General features: G+C 37.9%; 1 pseudogene; it reads left to right on the top strand.

The window, feature by feature from the left end:
• Nucleotides 1-7,316: 7,316 nt before the first annotated feature.
• On the top strand, nt 7,317-14,623 carry LOC116545504 (annotated as a pseudogene).
• Nucleotides 14,624-16,178: the final 1,555 nt, after the last annotated feature.

Here is a 16,178-nt window from a genome sequence, read left to right as displayed (position 1 = left end):
GAAGAGGAAGAGGGGGAGAGAACAGAGGTGTTGCTTTATTGCCCAGGCTAGAATGCAGTCTAAAAATGGGTATGCCTACAATTGTGTTTAATAATAGAGACATGAAAAAAAAATGGGGGAAGAAAATAACTAACAAACAGCCAACCAATATTTCATTTAAACCTGTAAATAGGTGTGATGTGGTACTGATGAGAGTGTATATTTTGTGTATTTAAAGTGGAGAGTTCTGTAAATGTTAATTAAGTCTACTTGTTCCGGATCTGAGTTCAAGTCCTGGATATCATTGTTAACTTTCTGTCTCATTGATCTGTCTAATATTGATGTTGAAGTCTCCCACTATTATTGTGTGGGAGTCTTAAGTCTCTTTATAAGTCTTATATATTTGGGTATTCCTGTATTGAGGGCGTATATATTTAGGATCTTTAGCTCTTCTTGTTACATTGATCCTTTTATCATTATGTAATATCCTTCTTTGCTTCTTTTGATCTTTGTTTCTTTAAAGTCTATTTTATCAGCAAAAATTGCAACTCCTGCTTTCTACTTATTTATTTATTTTTTTTTGCTCTCCATTTGGTTGGTTAATCATTCTCCATCTCTTTGTTTTGAGTCTTTGTGTATCCTTGCATGTGAGATGTGTCTGGATGTAGCATACCAATGGGTCTTGGCTTTTCTTGCCTGTCTGTGTCTTTGGATTGGGAGATTTAGTCAATTTAAATTTAGAATTAATAATAATATATGTGAGTTTGATACTGCCATTTAATGTTAGCTGGCTGTTTTGCCCATTAGTTGATGTAAGTTCTTAATTACGTTGATGTTCTTTATTTTTTGGTATTTTTTAGAAAGGCTGATACTGGTTGTTCCTTTCTATTTGTAGTGGTTCTTTCAGAAGCTCTTGTAAAGCAAGCCTGGTGGTGATGAAATCTCTGAGTGCTTGCTTGTTCACAAAAGATTTTATTTTTCCTTCGCTTATGAAGTTTAGTTTGGCTGGATGTAAAATTCTGGGTTGAAAGTTCTTTTATTTAAGGATGTTGAATATTGACCTCCACTCTCTTCTGGCTTATAGGGTTTCTGCTGAGAGATCTGCTGTTGAGTCTGATAGGCTTCCCTTTATGGGTAACCTGACCTTTCTCTCTGGCTGCCCTCAGTATTTTCTCTTTCATTTCAATGCTGGTGAATCTGGCGATTAAGTGCCTTGAGGTTGGTCTTCTTGAGGAATATCTTTGTGGTGTTCTCTGTATTACCTGGAGTTGAATATTGTTCTGCCTTGCCAGGTTGGGAAAGTTTTCCTGAATAATATCCTGAAGCATATTTTGTGGCTTGGATTGATTCTGTTTGTCACCTTCAGGTACACCTATCAAATGTAGATTAGGTCTTTTCACATGGTCCCATATTTCTTGGAGACTTTGCTCCTTCCTTTTTTATTTTTTTCCCACTTATTTATTTTATTGCATTTTAGGTTTTGGGGTACATGTGAAGAATATGCAAGATTGTTGCATAGGTGCACATGTGGCAGTGGGATTTGCTGCCTTCCTTCCCCTCTCCTACATCTGGCATCTCTCCCCTTGCTATCTTTCCCCAACTCTCCAACCCCACCATCCCTCCCCTATTTTCCCGCAACTGACACAAGAGTGCAGTGCTCCCCTCCCTGTGTCCATGTGTTCTCATTGTTCAACACCCGCCTATGAGTGAGAACATGCAGTGTTTGATCTTCTGCTCTTCTGTCAGTATGCTGACAATGATGGTTTCCAGGATCATCTATGTCCCTATAAAGGACACAAACTCATCTATTTTGATGGCTGCATAATATTCCATGGTGTATATGTGCCACATTTTCCCTGTCCAGTCTATCATCTTTGGACATTTGGGTTGGTTCCACGTCTTTGCTATTGTAAACAGTGCTGCAATGAACATTCGTGGGCATGTGTCCTTATAGTAGAATGATTTATAATCCTTTCGATATATATCCAGTACTGGGATTGCTGGGTCAAATGGAATTTCTATTTCTAGGTCCTTGGGGAATCGCCACACTGTCTTCCACAATGGTTGAACTAATTTACACTCCCACCAACAGTGTAAAAGTGTTCCTATTTCTCCACATCCTCTCCAGCATCTGTTGTCTCCAGATTTTTTAATGATTGCCATTCTAACTGGCGTGAGATGGTATCTCAATGTAGTTTTGATTTGCATTTCTCTGATGACCAGTGATGATGAGCATTTTTTCATATGTTTGTTGGCCTCATGTATGTCTTCTTTTGTAAAGTATCTGTTCATATCCTTTGCCCACTTTTGAATGGGCTTGTTTGTTTTTTTCTTTTAAATCTGTTTTACTTCTTTGTAAATTCTGGATATCAGCCCTTTGTCAGATGGCTAAACTGCAAACATTTTTTTCCCATTCTGTTCATTGCCGATTCATTCTAATGACTGTTTCTTTTGCCGTGTAGAAGCTGGGGAGTTTGATTAGGTACCATTTGTCTATTTTGGCTTTTGTTGTCCATGCTTTTGGTGTTCTGGTCATGAAGTCCTTGCGTACGCCTATGTCCTGAATGGTTTTGCCTAGATTTTCTTCTAGGGTTTTTATGGTGTTAGATCTTATGTTTAAGACTTTAATCCATCTGGAGTTAATTTTAGTGTAAGGTGTTAGGAAGGGGTCCAGTTTCTGCTTTCTGAATATGGCTATCCAGTTTTCCAAACACCATTCATTAAACAGGGAATTCTTCCCCATTGCTTGTTTTTGTCTGGTTTGTCAAAGGTCAGATGGTTGTAGATATGTTGTGTTGCCTCCGAGACCTCTGTTCTGTTCCATTGGTCTATATCTCTGTTTTGGTACCAGTACCATGCTGTTTTGATTACTGTAGCCTTGTAGTATAGTTTGAAGTCCGGTAGTGTGATGCCTCCTGCTTTGTTCTTTTTGCTTAGAATTGACTTGGCCATGCGGGCTCTCTTTTGGTTCCATAGGAAGTTTAAGGTGTTTTTTTCCAGTTCTGTGAAGAAGGAAAGCTTGATGGGGATAGCGTTGAATCTGTAAATTACTTTGGGCAGTATGGCCATTTTCACGATACTGATTCTTCCTAACCAGGAACATGGAATGTTTCTCCATCTGTTTGTGTCCTCTCTTATTTCATTGAGCAGTGGCTTGTAGTTCTCCTTGAAGAGGTCCTTTACATTCCTTGTTAGTTGTATTCCTAGGTATTTTATTCTCTTTGTGGCAATTGTGAATGGCAGTTCGTTCTTGATTTGGTTCTCTTTAAGTCTGTTATTGGTGTATAGGTATACATGTGATTTTTGCACATTGATTTTGTATCCTGAGACTTTGCTGAAGTTGCTTATCAGTTTCAGGAGATTTTGGGCTGAGATGATGGGGTCTTCTAGATATACAATCATGTCGTCTGCAAATAGAGACAATTTGACTTCCTCTTTTCCTATTTGAATATCCTTTATTTCTTTTTCTTGCCTGATTGCTCTGGCTAGAACTTCCAGTACTATATTGAATAGGAGTGGTGAGAGAGGGCATCCTTGTCTAGTGCCACATTTCAAGGGGAATTCTTCCAGTTTTTGCCCATTCAGTATGATATTGGCTGTTGGTTTGTCATAAATAGCTTTTATTATTTTGAGATACGTTCCATCGATACCTAGCTTATTGAGGGTTTTTAGCATAAAGCGCTGTTGAATTTTGTCAAAGGTCTTCTCTGCATCAATTGAGATAATCATGCGGTTTTTGTCTTTGGTTCTGTTTATGTGGTGAATTACGTTTATAGACTTGCATATGTTGAACCAGCCTTGCATCACCAGGATGAAGCCTACTTGATCATGGTGGATAAGCTTTTTGATGTACTGTTGTAATCGGCTTGTCAGTATTTTATTGAAGATGTTTGCATCTATGTTCATCATGGATATTGGCCTGAAGTTTTCTTTTCTTGTTGAGTCTCTGTCGGGTTTTGGCATCAGGATGATGTTGGTCTCCTAAAAGGATTTGGGAAGAATTCCCTCTTTTTCTATTGTTTTGAATAGTTTCAGAAGGAATGGTACTAGCTCCTCTTTGTATGTCTGGTAGAATTCAGCTGTGAACCTGTCTGGACCTGGGCTTTTTTTGGGTAGTAAGCTGTTAATTGCTGCCTCAACTTTAGACCTTGTTATGGGTCTGTTCAAGGATTGGCTTCTTCCTGGTTTAGGCTTGGGAGGAGGCAAGTGTCCAGGAATTTATCCATTTCTTCCAGGTTTACTAGTTTATGTGCATAGAGTTGTTTATAATAATCTCTGATTATGGTTTGAATTTCTGTGGAATCTGTGTTGATATCCCCTTTATCTATTTTATTGCATCAATTTAGTTATTCTCTCTTTTCTTTTTTAGTAATCTGGCTAGTGGTCTATTTTGTTGATCTTTTCAAAAAACCAGCTCCTGGATTTATTGATTTTTGAAGGGTTTTTTTTGTGACTCTATCTCCTTCAGTTCTCTGATCTTAGCAATTTCTTGTCTTCTGCTAGACTTTGAGTTTTTTTGATCTTGCTCCTCTAGCTCTTTCAATTTTGATGATAGGGTGTCAATTTTTGATCTCTCCTTGTTTCTCATGTGGGCACTTATTGCTATATATTTTCCACTAGAAACTGCTTTAAATGTGTCCCAGAAATTCTGGTATGTTGTGTCTTCATTCTCACTGGTTTTGAAGAACATCTTTATTTCTGCCTTCCTTTCATTGTTTATCCAGTCAACATTCAAGAGCAAGTTGTTCAGTTTCCATGAAGCTGTGCGGTTCTGGGTTAGTTTTTGAATTCTGAGTTCTAACTTGATTGCACTGTGGTCTGAGAGACTGTTTGTTATGATTTCCGTTCTTTTGCATTTGCTGAGGAGTGATTTGCTCCCAATTATGTGGTCAGTTTTAGAGTAGGTGTGATGTGGTGCTGAGAAGAATGTATATTCTGTGGATTTGGGGTGGAGAGTTCTGTAAATATCTATTAGGTTTGCTTGGTCCAGGTCTGAGTTCAAGTCCTGGATATCCTTGTTAATTTTCTGTCTGGTTGATCTGTCTAATATTGACAATGGGGTGTTAAAGTCTCCCACTTAATTGTGTGGGAGTCTAAGTCTCATTGTAAGTCATTAAGAACTTGCCTTATGTATCTGGGTGCTCCTGTATTGGGTGCGTATATATTTAGGATTGTTAGCTCCTCTTGTTGCATTGATCCTTTTACCATTATGTAATGTCCTTCTTTGTCTCTTTTGATCTTTGTTGCTTTAAAGTCTAATTTATCAGAGATGAGAATTGCAACTCCTGCTTTTTTTTTGCTCTCCACTTGCTTGGTAAATTTTCCTCCATCCCTTTATTTTGAGCCTTTGTGTATCCTTGCATGTGAGATGGGTTTCCTGGATACAGCACACTGATGGGTTTTGGATTTGTATCCAATTTGCCAGCCTGTGTCTTTTGATTGGGGCATTTAGTCTATTTACATTTAGGGTTAATATTGTTATGTGTGAATTGGATACTGTCATTTTGGTGCTAGCTGGCTGTTTTGCCCATTAGTTGATGCAGATTCTTCATTGTGTTGATTCTCTTTACCATTTGGCCTGTTTTTGGAGTGCTGGTACTGGTTTTTCCTTTATATGTGTAGAGCCTCTTTCAGGAGCTCTTGTAAGGCAGGCCTGGTGGTGATAAACTGCCTGAGTACTTGCATGTTCACAAAGGATTTTATTTTTCCTTCACTTATGAAGCTTAGTTTGGCTGGATGGGAGATTCTGGGTTGAAAGTTCTTTTCTTTAAGGATGTTGAATATTGGCCCCCACTCTCTTCTGGCTTGTAGGGTTTCTGCTGAGAGATCTGCTGTGAGTCTGATGGGCTTTCCTTTGTGGGTAACCCAACCTTTCTCTCTGGCTGCCATTCGTATTTTCTCCTTCCTTTAAACCCTGGTGAATCTGACGATTATGTGCCTTGGGGTTGCTCTTCTTGAGGAATATCTTTGTGGTGTTCTCTGTATTTCCTGGACTTGAATATTGGCCTGCCTTGCTAGGTTGGGGAAGTTTTCCTGGATAATATCCTGAAGTGTATTTTCCAGCTTGGTGTCATTCTCTTCGTCGCACTCAGATACACCTATCAAATGTAGGTTAGGTCTTTTCACATATTCCCACATTTCTTGGAAACTTTGTTCATTCCTTTTTACCCTTTTTTCTCTATTCTTGCCTTCCCATTTTATTTCATTGAGTTGATCTTCGACCTCTGATATCCTTTCTTCTGCTTGGTCTATTCGGCTGTTGAAACTTGTACATGCTTACCGAAGTTCTTGTGTTGTGTTTTTCAGCTCCATCAATTCACTTATGTTCCTTTCTATTTTGTCTATTCTAGTTAGTATTTCATCAAATCTTTTTTCAAGGTTCTTAGTTTCTTTGCATTGGGTTAAAACATATTCTTTTAGTTCACAGAAGTTTCTTCCTGCCCATCTTCTGAAGTCTGATTCTGTCATTTCACCACACTCGTTCTCCATCCAACCTTGTTCCCTTGCGGTGAGGAGTTGTGATCCCTTGTAGGAGGAGAGCTGTTCTGGTTTCAGGTGTTTTTATTCTTTTTGCACTGGTTTCTTCCCATCTTTATGGATTTATCCACCTGTTGTCTTTGTAGTTGCTGGCTTTCAGATTGGGTCTCTGAGTGGACGTTCTCTTTATTGATGATGACGTTATTTCTGTTTCTTAGTTTTCCTTCTAACACTCTAGCCCCTCTCCTATACATCTACTGATGGCCACTGCAGGCCCTACTTGCCTGGGGATCACCTGCAGTGGCTGCAGAACGGTAAGGGTTGCTACCAGTTTTCTTCTTCTTCTATCTTTGTTCCAGAAGGTACCTGCCGAATATCAGTCTTATCTCTCCTTTATGAGGTGGCTCTTTGGATATAGAGGAGTCAGGGAGCTGCTTGGGGAGACAGTCTGTTCTTTATAGGAACTCAAATGCTGAGCTGTGAGCTCTGTTGTTCATTCAGAGCTGCTGGGCAAGTACGTTTAGGTCCGCTACAGTGGAACTCATAAACTGCTTTTTGTTTCCAGGTGCTCTGTCCCAGGGAGTTAGGGCTTTATTTATGAGTTTCTGTTGCGCTGCTGCCTTCTTTTTTTTTTTTCCTTCAGAGCTTCCCTGCCCAGCAAGGAGGCAGCCTAGCCACTGTCTGCCTGTAGAGGCTTTGCTTAGCTGCTGTGGGCTCCGCCCATCTGCAAAGTGAACTTCCCTGCAGTCCTGTTTATATGGGTGTAGTTAGAACTGCCTCAGCCATGGTGGCCCACCACTGTATTTGCCGATTCTCTCTGAAATGGCCGGTTGCCTCGGCAACGGTGGGCTGCCTCAGCAATGGCGGGTTGCCTTGGCAATGGCAGGCTGCCTCAGCATTGGCTGGCTACCTCCGTAGTGTTGGAGTGCCTCGGTAATGGTGGACACCCCTCCCCCACAGAGCTGGACCATCCCGGGTTCAGCTGCACTTGCTGTGAAACTCCCAATCCATAGAGTTTCTGATTGCTGTTATTTTGTGGGGGTGGGACCAGCTGAGCCTGGTTATTTGGCTCCCTGCCTCAGAGCCTTTTTTTTTCCTTTTTTTTAGTTGGTGTTCCAGTCGCCTGTTGAAGAGGTGCCGGAATCTGTGTGTTTTCCCATGTGGCATCTCACTGCGCTGGCTTAAACAGTGGCACTGAGATTCGTGGCACTTTTTTTTGCCCTGGAATCTACTGTCCTGGTTCCCTGTTCAGTCCCCTTTTTAAACAGATGAATGGGCGACTTCCCATGGCTCCAGTCACCAGCCAAAAGGGCACCCGGACCAGTGTATTTTGTATGGAGAACCGCTGCGCCAGGGCGCTGACAAAGCAGTTGTGTGGGGCAAAGCAACCACGCCGGCCGACACAGCCATGATGGCTGAAAGAGCCATGCTGGCGACCCATGGGGCTCCTCTGCCTGGGAATCTGCTAGTCTGTGGGCAATACAAATGTGGCATCCACTCACCCTTGACATTTTCGCTGGGGGCTGCAATCCTGAGCTGTTCCTAAATGGCCATCTTGGATCAATCTTGCTCCTTCCTTTTTATCCTTTTTTGTCTAATCTTGTCTTCTCGTTTTATTTCATTAAGTTGGTCTTCGACCTCTGATATCTTTTCTTCTGCTTGATCAATTCGGCTGTTAAAACTTGTGCATACTTCACGAAGTACTCATGTTGTGTTTTTCAGCTCCATTAATTCACTTATATTCCTCTCTAAATTCTGTATTCTTGTTAACATTTCATCAAACCTTTTTTCAAAGTTCTTAGTTTCTTTGCATTGGATTAGAACAAGTTCTTTTAATTCCCAGAAGTTTCTTATCATCCACCTTTTAAAGCCTGCTTCTGTTAATGGAACACAGTCTTTCTCCATCAGGCCTTGTTCCATTGCTGATGAGGAACTCTGATCCCCTGTAGAGGGAGAGGCGTTCTGATTTTTGGTATTCTCAACCTTTTGAGGCTGGTTTCTTCCCTTCGTTATAGATTTATCCATCTGTGGTCTTTGTAATTACCGTCTTTATAGTTGGGTTTCTGAGTGGACATCCAACTTGTTGATTCCCGGAGCTAAAATGTGAGTAACCTACTGCGCCGGCCAAAACAGCAGCTTTAAGATTGATGGTGCTTTTCTGACTCTGCACCAAGAACCGCCACACCAAGGCAGCGGCAAAACCACCTTGCTGGCCACAAGAGTCACGCTGGTGACCTGTGGGGCTCCTCTGCTGGGAATCTCCTGGTGTGTGAGCAACAAAAATTTATCGGAAAGTGTGGCGTCCTCTTGTTCTCTGCGCTTTCACCTGGAGCTACAATCCTGAGCTGCTACTGATCAGCCATCTTGGATCTCTCTCCCCAGAGTTAAAGATTTTTCTATCAAAATTTTAATGCCATTAAAATAAATGTAGAGCAAATAATTGTAAAAGTAGTATGGAGCCACAAACGACCCCAAATAGCCAAATACCAAGAAGAACAAAAAGGCTGAGAGCCTCAAACTTCCTGATTGCAAACTGTATTACAATGCTATAGTTATTAAAATACTGTAGTACTTACATAAGAACCAATGGAACAAAATAGAGAACTCAGAAATCAACGCACACATATACAGTCAACTGATCTCACAGAATTAGGAAAAGATAGACACATCAAGAAATACTGCAGAAAACACTAGATATGCACACACAAAAAGTGAATACTTCTCTTGATCATCACAAAAATGAGTTTAAAATAAAGACTTAAACAGAAGAACTGAAATCCCAGATCATCTAACATATATATATATATGAAAACCTCCTTGGCACTGGTCCTGGCAATGCTGTTTTGGATTCTACGTAAGGAACACAAGCAACAAAAGCAAAAATAAAAACATGGAATTATATCAAAATAGGAAGTTTCTGCATGATAAAAGAAACACCCAACAAAATATAAAGACAATATATGGAATAGGAGAATATATTTTTAAACCATATGTAGGATAATATGTTACTATTTGAAATATATATAATACTAATCAATACAAAAAAAGCAGAACAGAACAAAATAAAAAACAATTCCCTAATTAATTGGGCAAAATATTCATTTTTCCAAAGACATACAAATGGCCAGTGGGTATATAAAAAGCTTCTCAGCATGACTAATTATCAGCACAATTACAATCAAAATCACAATGAGATGTCACCTTATCACGGTGTTAGGATAGCTATTATCAAAAAGTTAGAAGAAAAGAAAAGAGAATATTTGCACACCATTGCTGAGCATGTCCATTGGTGCAGCCATTATTAAAAAATATATATCAGTATGGAGTTTTCTTAAAATTTTTATACTGGAAGTATCTTTAATTCCAATTTGGAGTATTTAGCCAACGGACATAAAATAAGTATAGCCAAGGGTATCTGCACTTCTCTGATACAAATAAATGAATAAATTTCAAGGGAGAGATAATTTTAGAGCTTTAATTAGAAATGAAATTATTTTATTTAAAACAATATTGATGAACTTTGAAGAAATTATATAAAGTGAGATAAGAGGAATACAGAAAGACAAATACTGCATAGTCTCATTTGTATGTGAAATATTTAGAAAAAAAGCTGGGTGCACTGGCTCATGCCTGCAATCCCAGCACTTTGGGAGGATGAGGCAGGAGAGCCACTGCACAGTGGCTAGATGTCTAGCCTGGCAACAGTGTGAGACTCCATCTCATAACAAACAAATAAACCTAGATAAAATAATCTCTTATATTTGAAATTAGCCTAAATAATATGATTACAGAACTAATGAATAAGTATTGTAGAAAATTAGTCTTTTATTATTTTTTGTGAAGAATTTGTTTATTCATCCTATACATTCAGCATTTATATTTGGGTTGTTTCATAGCTAATGAGATATTTAGTTAGGAAGACCTGAGTACAGCATTGAAATACTGTGCTGGCATTTGTAGTTATAAATATTATTGCAGGCAATGGAGTTGCACCAGAAAAATCTGATTTCTAGTAAGAAAGGAATATGTAGCCAGGGCCTCAAGTTTAAGGTACTTATTGAAAATGTCCTGGATTGCAATAAATACATTACAAAGTTAAAAAATCTTTTCAATACATTTGAATTAAAAAATTTAACTGATATCTTTTATGAAGTTAGGGAAGTGCTCATGAGGTAAAATGGCAATTGAAGCCAAAAGATCTGCATTCAGGTAAATACTTTGACCCATATTAGATGTATGTTAAAGCAAAAAGTAATAAACAATAAACAATAATTCTGACCATACACTATTTACTGCAGTAAAGTATTTCCAAAATTTGTGCATAATATATAATTAATTTTCTAATGGTAAAAAAGTAATCACATTCCAGAAATTGTTGCAACACGGTCTATTGAAGACAGCAGTATTGGTGATCTGTGCCATAGAAAATCTAGGTAAAATATTTTACTCATGTATGCAACTGTTGATAGTTCTGTTTTCAGTAAAAAAACATGCTTTAAAAACTCAATATAGATAACTAAAATCACCAAGAATTTACAATAATTCACAGAATGCATAATATAGTTGAAAGAAAATTATAGAAACATCTCAGGACCAGAAGTAAATAAAGGTAATGATTGAGAAAAATATCAACCTAAGAGGCCATTGCTCCATCCGCATGCATCTGATCACAAGGATGTCAGATCCATGTGGGTCATTCAGCTTCTGACAAGGCAAATGGAATAAACAAAATGAAACTGCCTGGAGGCATCCAGAGTGGGATGTATCCCGTATGTGAGAACTTAACTATAGAGTATGTTGCACAGAAGAAGGTGAGCTACTGGCATGAAGCGTTAGATAAATTATATGGCACATAAAATCCAGATATGAGGTTTATATTTAAATGTTTGCCAATATAATGAAAAAACAAGAAAACACAATAATGTGGAATAAAATTATGAGCTTGTCAAGCCATATTTGGAAAAGAGGTAAATAGAAAGTAAATTGTTGAAAATGTAGTAAACAATTTAATGTACAGCATACAAATTACACATTAAAATAGACTGGGTTGATATGAGAACTGGTAAACTGAAATGCTGAGCACAATTAATGTAGTTATATGCTTTTTAAAAGGCAAATTAATACAAAATACAAATATAAATGAAGATTAAATGAAAAGAAATAAAAAAACATTTAATTGCTTTACTAGACTATATCAACAAGAAGGCAATATTCAAATAATTGGTGACTCATAAGTTTTAGAAATTGAAAACAAGACATGAATCCTATAAAAATTTAGAGTGTTATATGTCAAAAAAGATAAATTAAGAAATACTTAAAAGAAATAATGATTTCGGTTAATGTGAATACTGCTTCAGTAAAAATGGGAATGCAATTATCTTTTTGACATACTGGTTTTATTTTCTTTTGATATATACCCAGTGGTGAGATTACTGGGTCACATATATGGTAGTTCTATTTATAATTTCTTGAAAAACCTCCATGCTGTTTTCCCTAATGGCTGTACCAGTTTGTATTCTCACCAACAGTATATAAATGCCCATTAACAGATGAATGAAGAAAATGTTGTACACACATACACCCACATGCACACAGGAATAATATATAGTCATATGACAGAATGAACTTCTGTCATTTATGTCAACATTGATGAATCAAGAGGACATTATGCTAAGTGAAATAAGCCAGTCAAAGAAAGTAAAAGACCACATGATGTCACTCATGTGAAATCCTAAAAAGTTGATCTCATAAAAGTAGAGAGTAGAATGGTGATTACCAGAGGCTATGGAGAGTGAAGGGTTAAAGGAATGGGGAGAGGTTTGTCAAAGTTACAATATTACAGTTAGGGAGAATAAATTCTGGCGTTTTATTACACAGTAGGGTGACTATAGCTAATATACTGCACTGCTTATTCTAACACAGCTAGAAGAGAGGATTTTAAATTTTATTAGCACAAAGAAATAATACAGGTTTAAAGTGTTAGGTATGCAAATTACCTGATTGAGTCATTGTACAGTGGAAACATGCATTGAAACATCTCATTGTACCCCATAATATGTATAATTATTATGTCAATTATAAATAAAATAAATCTTAAAAAGAATAATGATCAAACTGCATGACATCAAAAAGAAGAAAAACTCTTAAAATCAGTGAGGTAGAAGACAGACAACCTATGAAACTGAGGGCAAACTCCCACCTGTGTATCAAATCAGAACACAGGAAAATTAATATGAGTAAAATATTAAAAGCTTCTGGACAGCATAGAGATATATTAACAGAGTAAAAAGACAACCTATAAAATAAAAGAAAATATGTGCATCTGACAAGGAGTTAATATCCAAAATATACACAGGACTTAAGTCAAGAGCAATAAAAAACATAAACCTAACTAAAAAGTGAGAAAAAGATCTGAATAGACATTTTTCCAAAGAAGACACAAAGAAATGCTCAACATCACTAATCATCTGGAAAATACAATCCAAAGCCACGTGAGATAGTATCTCACCCCATTTAGAATGGCCTTTATCAAGAAGACAAAAGATAAAGTTTGATGAGGCTGTGGTGAAAGGGGAACACTTATACACTGTTGGTGTGAATGTAAATTTAGTACATTTTTAGATTTATTTATTTATTTATTAGAAATCTGCAAGGAAAACTATGCAGGTTTCTCAAAACAAAAACAAAAACCTAAAAATGAAACTACCATACACAATCCAGCAATTCCACGATTGAGTATATATCAAAAGAAAGTAAAATCAGTATATTGAAGAGATAGGTGCACTCCCATGTTTATCATAGCTGTATTGACAATACCTAAGATATAGAATCAATCTTAGTGTTCACCTGGAAGAAATGGATAAAGTGAATGTGGTGTATACACACAATGGAATACTGTTTACAGAAAGAATGAAATCCGGCTCTGCACGCTGACATTGGCCTCTGATGTGGTTGCCTTGCGCCGGCTTCTGGCCTGCCCCTGCCGGTGACCCTGACAGTTGGGCTTCCTGTGCAGTCCCTTCCTCAGGACCCTGCACCCTGCGCCTCCAAACAGCACAGGCTTTTGCGGTCGCCGCTGCTGTTGTTCCTGCTGTCACAGGTTGGAGTTGGAGATGCCTCTTTCTTCTCTCAGGACAGAGCCAGGAACCCAGCAGCAGAGGCGGTGCGGATGCTCCCCCTCCGCCACCTGGCGCTGCCCTGCCGAAAGCCACGCTGGAGAGGACCAGCAGCTCAGCAGCCCCGGGATTCTCCTGCTGGCAGCTGCCAGGGACACACTGGAGCTGTGGGATATTTCCGTAAAGCCAACTAAGGAGAAACCGCAGCCCTCACTTTGCCCGGGAATGTGCAGAATTACTATCAAATTTTGACTCATCATCGTGAGAATTACCAAGGGGAAAATTGGAGTCTAGAAAATATTGCTGCAGTTTTAGCCCACCGGTTTCCCAATAGCTATATTCGGGTGATGAAGTGCTCCCTAATGAATTTGCACAGATTCAGCTGCCATGGCAATTTTCTGAAAAGTAACATTTGGTTCCCCAGAACATAATACAGACTCTGGAGCTTTTAAGCGCCTTTCTATATTATTAGTTAATGCTTTTAAGTCAGAGTAGTTTATCAAAGAAAAATTTGAATGATTGGAATAAGTACTCCACACCATCTAATTAGAGATGTCCAATTCTTCTCATACTACAAATCATTTCCAGGGAGAAGAAGAGAAGACCTGTGAAAAATCTGATGAGTCTGCCATGAGTTTTTATCCACCATCACTGAATGATGCATCTTTTCCTTTGACTGGATTCCATAAATGTTGTGTTGTTTTGAATCAGTTTCCTTTTGAATTGAAAGAAGACAAGAAAGACAGGAACATAGATGGTTTCATTAAAAGCATAAGAACAGTGTATTTTCTGGATGGTGGTCATTCTGGAGGAAGCAATATTTGGATTATTTATCCACAGGTCTTGAACGAATTTGCACAAACAAGGATTATTGTTCACACCCATGTAACACTTTACAAGTACATGATCCAATGAGATCTTGGATTGAAAAGGAGCAAAATAAATTTGTTTAGATATTTGGGAATATTGGTATGCCAGTGACTAGCCGAATTCGTTTTACAAAGGAAGCTTCCTTCATAGAGAATCACTTCAGAGTTCATGAAGTATTTTGAGACTACAAGTATAGTAATGTGCTTATTAAGTGGAAGAACACTTTGAGTGTTATAAATTCAGATAATGAAATATAATTCATAGATGCATTGTCAGTTTGGGGGTATGTAGGGAAGCGCACATTCCTACAATATGAGTCCAATGTGCAATAGTATTTCTTGCTTTGGAATGTGAACAAGTTTTAATTCAGGTTGTGTAAGAATTAATTTAAAATCTAACAAAGTGGTTTGTGATAATACTGAGGCTATATGAGACACTTAAAAATGAATGTTGCAACATAGCTCTTGTAAAAGGTAACAAAATTATTTCTGTTGGAGACAGTTGATTTTCTGATTCATGGTACCAATTTTGGTGACATTTTAACAGAATTAGCTGTTTTGGCACTTAAAACTTAAGTGGAAACTTTATTTCTCTTCAAACAAAAGCAAACGCACAATGTCATTTTCTATCATTTTGGGATAACTCTATCCAGCCTCTTGTGTTTTGTAAAGTCATCAACTCATTCTTTAACATGCCACCAAGTACTCTTTTCTTGAGAGTCAAAATATATTTGTTTCCCAATGTCAAAAAATGTGCAATAGTTTAAAGGTGGTTTTTAAAAACATAGCTCGGTGTGGTGACATGTCCTTTAGTCCCAGCTACTCAGGATGCTAAGCCAGGAGAATCCTTTGAGCCCAGTCTGTAATGCACCATGATTGTGTTTGTGACTAGCTACGACACTCCAGCTGGGGCAATATAGTGAGACCTCATCTCTAAAACAAAGAAAACAAAACAAATTACACTTAAGCACTATTGCTTAATTTTTAACTGTCAGTCTTTACTTGAATGCTTTGGATAAGACATTCTGGGGCTTTTTAAATCTTGGTCAAAAACCAGTTGTTTTGGAAAATTATTTTAAATTGAGCATATTTATCTATTTTGGATAAATCAAGAAAAATTCAAATTTGTCATTATATTAGTCTTTTTGAAAGAGAACAACTTAGGTAAAATAAATATATAATGCTCTATTTGTTCATGCTCTATTAAAAAGAAGACATATTTCATATGTCTAAATAAATGTTTCTCCACAATTACTTTTTCTGAAAAAAGAAAAAAAAATCCTTGGCCAAAATGAAAAATTACATGGCTGTAAGACAAATGACAAGTGAAAGTTTAAACATCATCCAGCCTGAGGCCAGATCCACATATTACATTCACAGTTTCAACTTTGAACTGCATCCATGTGTGAGATTTAGAATCTTAGTAGTGGACTCTGTTTATGTATGAAGGTGACGATCCTAATTGTTGGCTAAATGAATTTATGAGAGACACAGGCTCACTGTTTGCTGGGCCCTGTCAGGTAACTCTCTATACACCCCAAGGGCTTTATAAAATACATGTGAGTATCATAGTCTTCTGTGACATTTTTACAATGAGTAGACCAAACACCTTAATCGTTTCCGTAAGCCCAGCTATTAGAGTCAAAATTTCTTTTATTGGCTGGGTCAGTGTAACAAAGCCATTATTATGACTATTGCCTGGGCCTAGGTACAGGTCACAACCCCACCTGTGAGCAGA

The sequence above is a fragment of the Sapajus apella genome, unplaced genomic scaffold, assembly GCF_009761245.1.
Source record: "Sapajus apella isolate SASKATOON/1434 unplaced genomic scaffold, GSC_monkey_1.0 scaffold279, whole genome shotgun sequence".
Classification (NCBI taxonomy): domain Eukaryota; kingdom Metazoa; phylum Chordata; class Mammalia; order Primates; family Cebidae; genus Sapajus; species Sapajus apella.
The sequence above is the reverse complement of the archived record's forward strand: the minus strand, read 5'-3'. Positions and strand labels throughout refer to the sequence as shown.